The following is a 7,459-nucleotide window of genomic DNA, read 5'->3' on the forward strand; positions in this document are numbered from 1 at the left end:
AAGATATGGAAGAACTTGAAGAAGTCATACCCATTTAGCATAAGGGAATGAAAAAGAAGAATGGAAAGAAAGAGAAAATTGTTGAACCCCTGCAGTAGCTGACCAAACTTGTTTGTGAGTATATAAGACACTTGGTGGTGGTAAGACACTTGGTGGTGGTGGCTGGGCAGGGAGTAGAGGGTTAATACACAAGACTCAGACCCTATAATAGTAAAGACAGGTGGTGGTGAGCTAAAGACTAGCAATAGGTGCCTAAGGACTACTGCTTTGTCATTTTATTCATGTGATGTATATTAGACTAGCTTAAAGATACAAGCACAGGCTCACAGGTGACATTTCTGATTGGCATTAACTTGGGCCAGCTTGCCTAGAGCACTATTCTAGGGTATCAAAATATATCAGGGAATAAAACACAAATGCCTGCCACATGAGCTTATGCTTAGAAGAAAATAAGCATAATATATAAGCAAATAATACACTGTAATATATCAGAAAGTGGTAACCACTATGAATTTTGAAAGTATATAGAGTAGGGTAAGGCATGCTGGAGGGTGAAGGAGCAGTTTGCTGTATTAAATAGGATGGGTGTGACAGGCCTTACTGAGAAGGTAAGAGTTGAGTAGACACATGGAAAATGTAAAAGAATTAGTCTGGTGAAGATCATTGGGAGAGCATTTCAGAAAGAAGGAACAGCCACAGCAAAGGACTTAAAATAGGAGAGAATCTAGCATGTTTAAGGAAAAGCAATAAGAAGAGTGAGCAAGGTAGAGAGTGATATGAAATGAGGTCACAGGGATATCAAGATGAAGAGAAATGAGTGAAATAGGGGGATTAAAAGTAGAGAGATGCTTTGCATGGTTGGTGCTGACATTCTCTTTTGTGGCCTGGCTTCTGTTCCCCATATCTCCTAGACTGAAAGAAACCACCACTGTTCACTTCTTTAGTGTCCTCTATTATCTGCAATTACCTTTCATTGTGCCTTTCCTGGAACAAACTTAGCACTCTCTCCCCTATCTCCTGGTGCTAACTCCTACTCAATTTGGGGGCATTCTTAGGATTTTCCTACAACTAGGATATTTTTCTTCTTAGCCTTTTCACCCCACCCCTTTCTACCTCACCACCACCACCCCACCATGACCACCACTACCCTCCCACCCTCCTTGGATCCAGGAACCTTTTATTTTGAGACAGGATCTAGTTCTGTCACTCAGGCTGGAGTGCAATGGCACAGTTACAGCTTACTGTAACCTCAAACACCAGAGCTTAAGTGATCCTCCTGCCTCAGCCTCCCAGTGGGCTGAGATTATAAATGTGAGCCACCACTTCCAGCCCCAAGAGACTTCTGTTATATACATTTCTATGCTACTGAGTGGATCCAGCCATTTGACTCTTAAGGTCAATCCCATTAAAATGTAAATAAGTTTTTCAAGGTTTTTATGTTTCTTATAGGTATCTTCAACCAGCACATAACAATTCACCTTTGCTGTCTAAAAAAATGGAGAATTTGATGGAATGACTATATTCCGAGAGATGATGTTTAATGCACAGTAAGACATTTACAACACGATATTTCTTTCTCAAAGCCCAGCTTGGTGTCAAGAAATATTTGTTGGATGACTGTGGAACAAAAGAGACCTGGTTGCAAATCCAAGCAGGTTTTCTAGGCAAGGTAATTAAACTTCTTGAACCTCAGTTTTCTAACTGCAAAATCAGGATAACACATAATTCTCCGGGTGATTTTAAGACTTAAATAAAATTGCATGAATAGGCCCCACATTTTATAGGTCCTTAATGATCATTCAATTTCCATCTTAAATATGCTTTTCTCTTCGTGTTGCTGCTTTCAGTTTATTTTTTATTATTTATTTATTATTTATTTCAGTTTCACAACACTCAGCAAGAACCTATGAAACTTCAGAAAATCTATTCTTTAGCTCATTACAGTTTAATAACTCAAATAAGTCTGTTCAAGCTGGTGACTACAAAAATGTAAGAGTGTTGGCCATAAAGCCAAGCCAGAGCGAGGAGACAACTGCTCCTCTTTCCCAAAATATAAAAAAAAAAATACCATTTGAATAGCCCCTTTTTGAAGATGTTTATTATCCACATAACAAATTTTGAGAGGAATGTTTCAAAAATTTTTCTTGGAGGTCAAAAACATCCTATCTATATTACTGTTTATTTTAGTATGACAATTCCAAACGGCTTTAAATCAAATACATGCAGGTTATAATTAGCTTAAATTACTGTATACATATAAATAAGCATAAACTTTTCCAAACCAAAATGGTATGTGCCAGAGGTAGTCTTCTTCAGTTCATAAAAACCGTTTTAAGAGCATTCTATGGCAGCAATAACTGCTAAAATCCATTTTCTATAACCTTGAAACACTGAAAAATGAAAGCTATTTTGACATGATAGTAAACAATCAAGTCTACTAAAGAGAAATAATCATCTCATTCTGTTTATTTACAAAACATTGTAGAAATGTTAAAAATTGGGGCCTCACTTCCTGTTAGACTCTCCCCATCGAAGAACTCCTAGGTCTGTAGAGGCAAGTGACCTGTCCAACTCAGGCCAAGCCCTGCAGGTCAGACCCCATCAGGTTTGGTGGAAGTGATTTTTCCACTCTTGGCTGTTAGGAAGCCTGTAGGCAGGACTCCTAGGCCTATGCATGACCAGCTAGTGGGACAAGGCTGGAACTGGATGCCCTTCTCCCTTACTCCCACTCATGAGACCCTCCAGTTTACAGGTTTTTTATTATCTACTTCCCCTTACTGTTGCCCCTGGATCCTTGGGTTCAGCACATCTCTATTGCTTTGTGCTTAGAGCAGTAAAATGTTGTGCAGTGAAAAAAAATGTGGAACCTTTGAATCAGAATATCTGGCCTTTCAGTTTTATTGAAGGGTCCTTAATTTAGGGCAAGTTGTTTTAAGGTAACTTCACCTGTTGATATGGTTTGGCTCTGTGTCCTAACCCACATATCACCTTGTAGTTCCCATAACTCCCACGTACGAATCATGGGGATGAGTCTTTTCCATGCTGTTCTTATGAGAGTGAATAAGTCTCATGAGATCTGATGATTTCAAAAACAGGAATTTCCCTACACAAGCGCTCTCTTTGCCTGCTGCCATTCATGTAAGATGTGACTGGCTCCTCCTTGCCTTGTCATGACTGTGAGGACTCCCCAGCCACGTGGAACTATAAGTCCATTAAACCTCTTTTTCTTCCCAGCCTCAGGTACACCTTTATCAGCTGTGTGAAAACAGACTAATACACCTGTAAAATGCAGTTTATGGCCCCACCTGTCACTGAGTTGTTTGTGAGAAATTGACATAGTTCACATCTCTCCCAAAATGGAATACACCCTTTAAGTTAGGAAAGGCATCCTATTAATTACTGATAGACTACCAGGAATATCATCAAATCTTGATGAATAAAATAGATGTAACACATCTCTAGAAATATTACTTATACTATTTATATCCTTGTATTTGAAATACTTTTTATTTATAGCAGCACTAAAACTGGATAAAGGAAGTAAATGATGATGGAAAACCAGAACAAAATAATTTCTTGGACTTTTTGGAATACCTTAATCAAATTGAATTGTTAGAAACACAAGGATAGGGAATGCTTCCAGTTTTTGCCCATTCACTATGATATTGGCTGTGGGTCTGTCCTAAATAGCTTTTATTATTTTAAGATACGTTCCATCGATAGCTAGTTTATTGAGAGTTTTTAGCATAAAGTACTGTCAAATTTTGTCAAAGGCCTTCCCTACATCTATTGAGATAATCACGTGGTTTTTGTCTTTGGTTCTGTTTATGTGATGAATTATGTTTCTAGATTTGCATATGTTGAATCAGCCTTGCATCCCCAGGATGAAGCCTACTTGATCGTGATGGATAAGCTTTTTGATGTGCTGTTGCATTCAGTTTGCCAGTATTTTATTGAAGATTTTTGTATCAATGTCCATCATGGATATTGGCCTGAGGTTTTCTTTATACCTTACACTAAATTAACTCCAGATGGATTAAAGATTTAAACATAAGATCTAACACCATAAAAACTCAAGAAAAAAACCTAGGGAAAACCATTCAGGACACAGGCATAGGCAAGAACTTCATGACTAAAACACCAAAAGCATTGGCAACAAAAGCCAAAACAGACAAAAGGGATCTAATTAAACTAATTAAGCAAAAGAAACAATCATCAGAGTGAACCAGCAATCAAGAGAATGGGAAAAAATTTTTGCAGTCTACCCATTTGACAAAGGGCTAATATCCAGAATCTACAAAGAACTAAAGCAGATGTACAAGAAAAAAACAAACAAAAACATTCAAAAGTGGGCAAAAGATATGAACAGACACTTTTCAAAAGAAGACGTTTATGTAGCCAACAAACATATGAAAAAATGCTCATCATCACTGGTCATTAGAGAAATACAAACCAAAACCGCATTGAGATACCATCTCACGCCAGTTGGAATGGAGATCATTAAAAAATCTGGAGACAACAGATGCTGGAGAAGAATGTGGAGAAATAGGAACACTTTTACACTGTTGGTGGGAGTGTAAATCAGTTCAACCATTGTGGAAGACAGTGTGGTGATTTCTCAAGGATCTAGAAATAGAAATTCCATTTGACCCAGCAATCCCATTACTGGGTACATACCCAAAAGATCATAAATGATTCTATTATAAAGACACATACACACATATGTTCATTGTGGCACTGTTTACAATAGCAAAGACCTGGAATCAACCCAAATGCCCATCAATGATAGACTGGACAAAAAAAACGTGGCACATATACATCACGGAATACTATGCAACCATAAAAAATGACAAGTTCATGTCCTTTGTAGGACATGGATGAGTCTGGAAACCATCTGATACAAGAACAGAAAACCAAATGCTGCATTTTCTCATAGGTGGGTGTTGAACAATGAGAACACATGAGTACAGGGAAGGGAACGTCACACACTGGGGTCTGTTGGGGAGTTGGGGGCTAGGAGAGGGACAGCAGGGGGTGGGGAGGTTAGGGAGGGATAACATTGGGAGAAATGCCTGATGTAGGTGACGGGGAGATGGAGACAGCAAACCACCACGGCATGTGTATACCTACGCAACAATCCTGCAAGATCTGCACATGTACTCCAGAACTTAAAGTACAATTTTAAAAAAAAAGAAAAAAGAAAGAAACACAGGATACCTTATTCCCACTAGTACTCAAAGTCTCTGAATAGGCAATTCTGATGAAGATGAGGAACAAGATGAAGAAAAATGAACAGTGATATCAATTGCAAGAAAAAAAATGTGTAAAAGATCCAAGTAAATTGCTGATTTGGGCTACTGAAAAAAGTCTACTTTTTAACCCAAGAGCACTCCATAACCCATCAGACATCCATAGAAAAAACTGAAAATCATGAACTGAAGGCATGTTTCTAAGCTTACTATAATGTGAAGACTACTTTCTGAAAAAGCCAATCATGTGAACACTTGGGACAAAGATGAATATAACCTTCTTCATCAAGCAGTCTACAATGGACACTTAGATATCATCCATGAGGTGACTGCACAAGGGGCAGATGTTCATGCAGTGACTGTGGATCACTGGGTAACCCTGCACAATGCTTGTAAGTGGAATAACACCAGAGTGGCTTCTTTCATCCTTACACATGATGCTGATATGAATGCCCAAACAAATGGCCTCTGAACTACACTGCATCTTGCTGCTGAGAACAAAGATAGCAAAGATACCCTAGAACTTCTCCTGATGAACCCTTATATCAAACCAGGTCTGAAAAAACTTTAGAAGAAACAACATATGATATCATTAAGAGGTCAAGTATCTATTACTACCTCTTTGAAATTGTGGAAAGCTGTGCAAATTTGTCACCTCAATCTTAGCAGTTCCAGTTATTTTCATAAATTTGTAAGTACCAGTGCCTCCTTTGTGTGAGATGTAAAATATTTCCATCATACAAAGTCAAGCCTACTTGAGGGTGGAGAATGAAAGGAAGGTGAGGTTTGAAAACTACCTATCAGGAACTACTACACTCAATACCTGGGTGACAAAATTATCTGTATGCCAAACCTAGTGACCTGCAATTTGTTACCCATATAACAAACCTGCAAATGTACCCCTGAACTAAAATTAAAGTTGAAAAATTAATGGAAAAAGACCAGTGTGGACAGACACAAAAAGCATAAATATAAATATTCAAGAAAAATAAAGTATAGCAAAAAATAAATTTTAAAAAAGCAATGTTGCCTATCATATGAAAAATATTAATAAAAAATACTTAATTTTATTGTAAGAAACAAAATAAATTCCAACAGAAAAACATACTTGCCATGAATCATATATGTAAGTTTTTAATTTCAAAAAATAACAACAAAATATACATTTACTTCCTGCATATAATTTATAATTACTCAGTCTTTATTTTATAAAAAATTACTCTCTATTTTATAAAATAGAGCTATAAAAATGTGGCGGAATTTCTAGTAACCAAGGGAACTAGCTTTCATAAAATTTGGTATCTCAGAGACCATTGTTAAGACATTAAGAAACATTAAATGTTGAGTTTTAAAGCTTTAAACCTTTGCCAAGTTGAGAAAATTCGAAAGGTAACATTTGTTTCCATTCTTCTGCAATTTAATTAACATTTATCCTAAAATAAAGATATCTATACTGACAGACATTTGATGAAGTACAAATGGCCTGGCTCTATGTAAATCTAGGTTTAAGTTTCAGATCTTTTTGACATAAGCTTGATCTCGTATTCCCAATTATCAAATGCAAATAATCATGTCTACCCCTATTTCTCACAGGATTTATGAGGAAAATCTGAAGTATATATTTATGAAAATACTTAGAATTATTTGAAAGGGTGACTTTACAAATTCAAATTAACCATGTGGTTTGTTATTATTGGTATAATTAGAAAGGAGAAGAGCAATAGCACACATTTAGTTTTATCATTAGGTAATGTATTGCCTATTATAATAAATGTATCATTCATGAGAATATAAGGAAGTTATATGGAAGATCACTGACACAATAAGGCTCAATGTTAAATCTGTCTGTGGCTAATTTCTATACTATAGTAGAGTGGCTGAGAAGAAAGTAGATTCTGGAGACAGGCCACCTGACTAGACTTGTGGTTCTACATTATTTAGTTGCGTGACCATGGTCAAATTTCTCAGCTTCTCACTGTCTTAGTTCATTAGCAAAATGCTAATAAATAAAAGAACCACTTTGAGAGGGTTTTCATAAGAAAGACATGAATTTGTGGTAGTTACTGTTGGCTGCATAATTCAAAACCCATTCTCAACCTTCTTTTCCTTCCTCCCGTTCTGCTATAAAGGCAGAAAAAAATGTAATAACCTGATTTTCCAACCTCCCTTGCAACTAGAGGTGCTAAGTAACAGTGCCAGCAGAGGAGACC

The 7,459-nt window shown here is 36.9% G+C and overlaps 1 pseudogene; it reads left to right on the forward strand.

The window, feature by feature from the left end:
• Positions 1–581: 581 nt before the first annotated feature.
• Positions 582–5,915, forward strand: LOC101039640 (ankyrin repeat domain-containing protein 49-like; annotated as a pseudogene).
• Positions 5,916–7,459: the final 1,544 nt, after the last annotated feature.

The sequence above is a fragment of the Saimiri boliviensis genome, chromosome 10, assembly GCF_048565385.1.
Source record: "Saimiri boliviensis isolate mSaiBol1 chromosome 10, mSaiBol1.pri, whole genome shotgun sequence".
NCBI lineage: Eukaryota > Metazoa > Chordata > Mammalia > Primates > Cebidae > Saimiri > Saimiri boliviensis.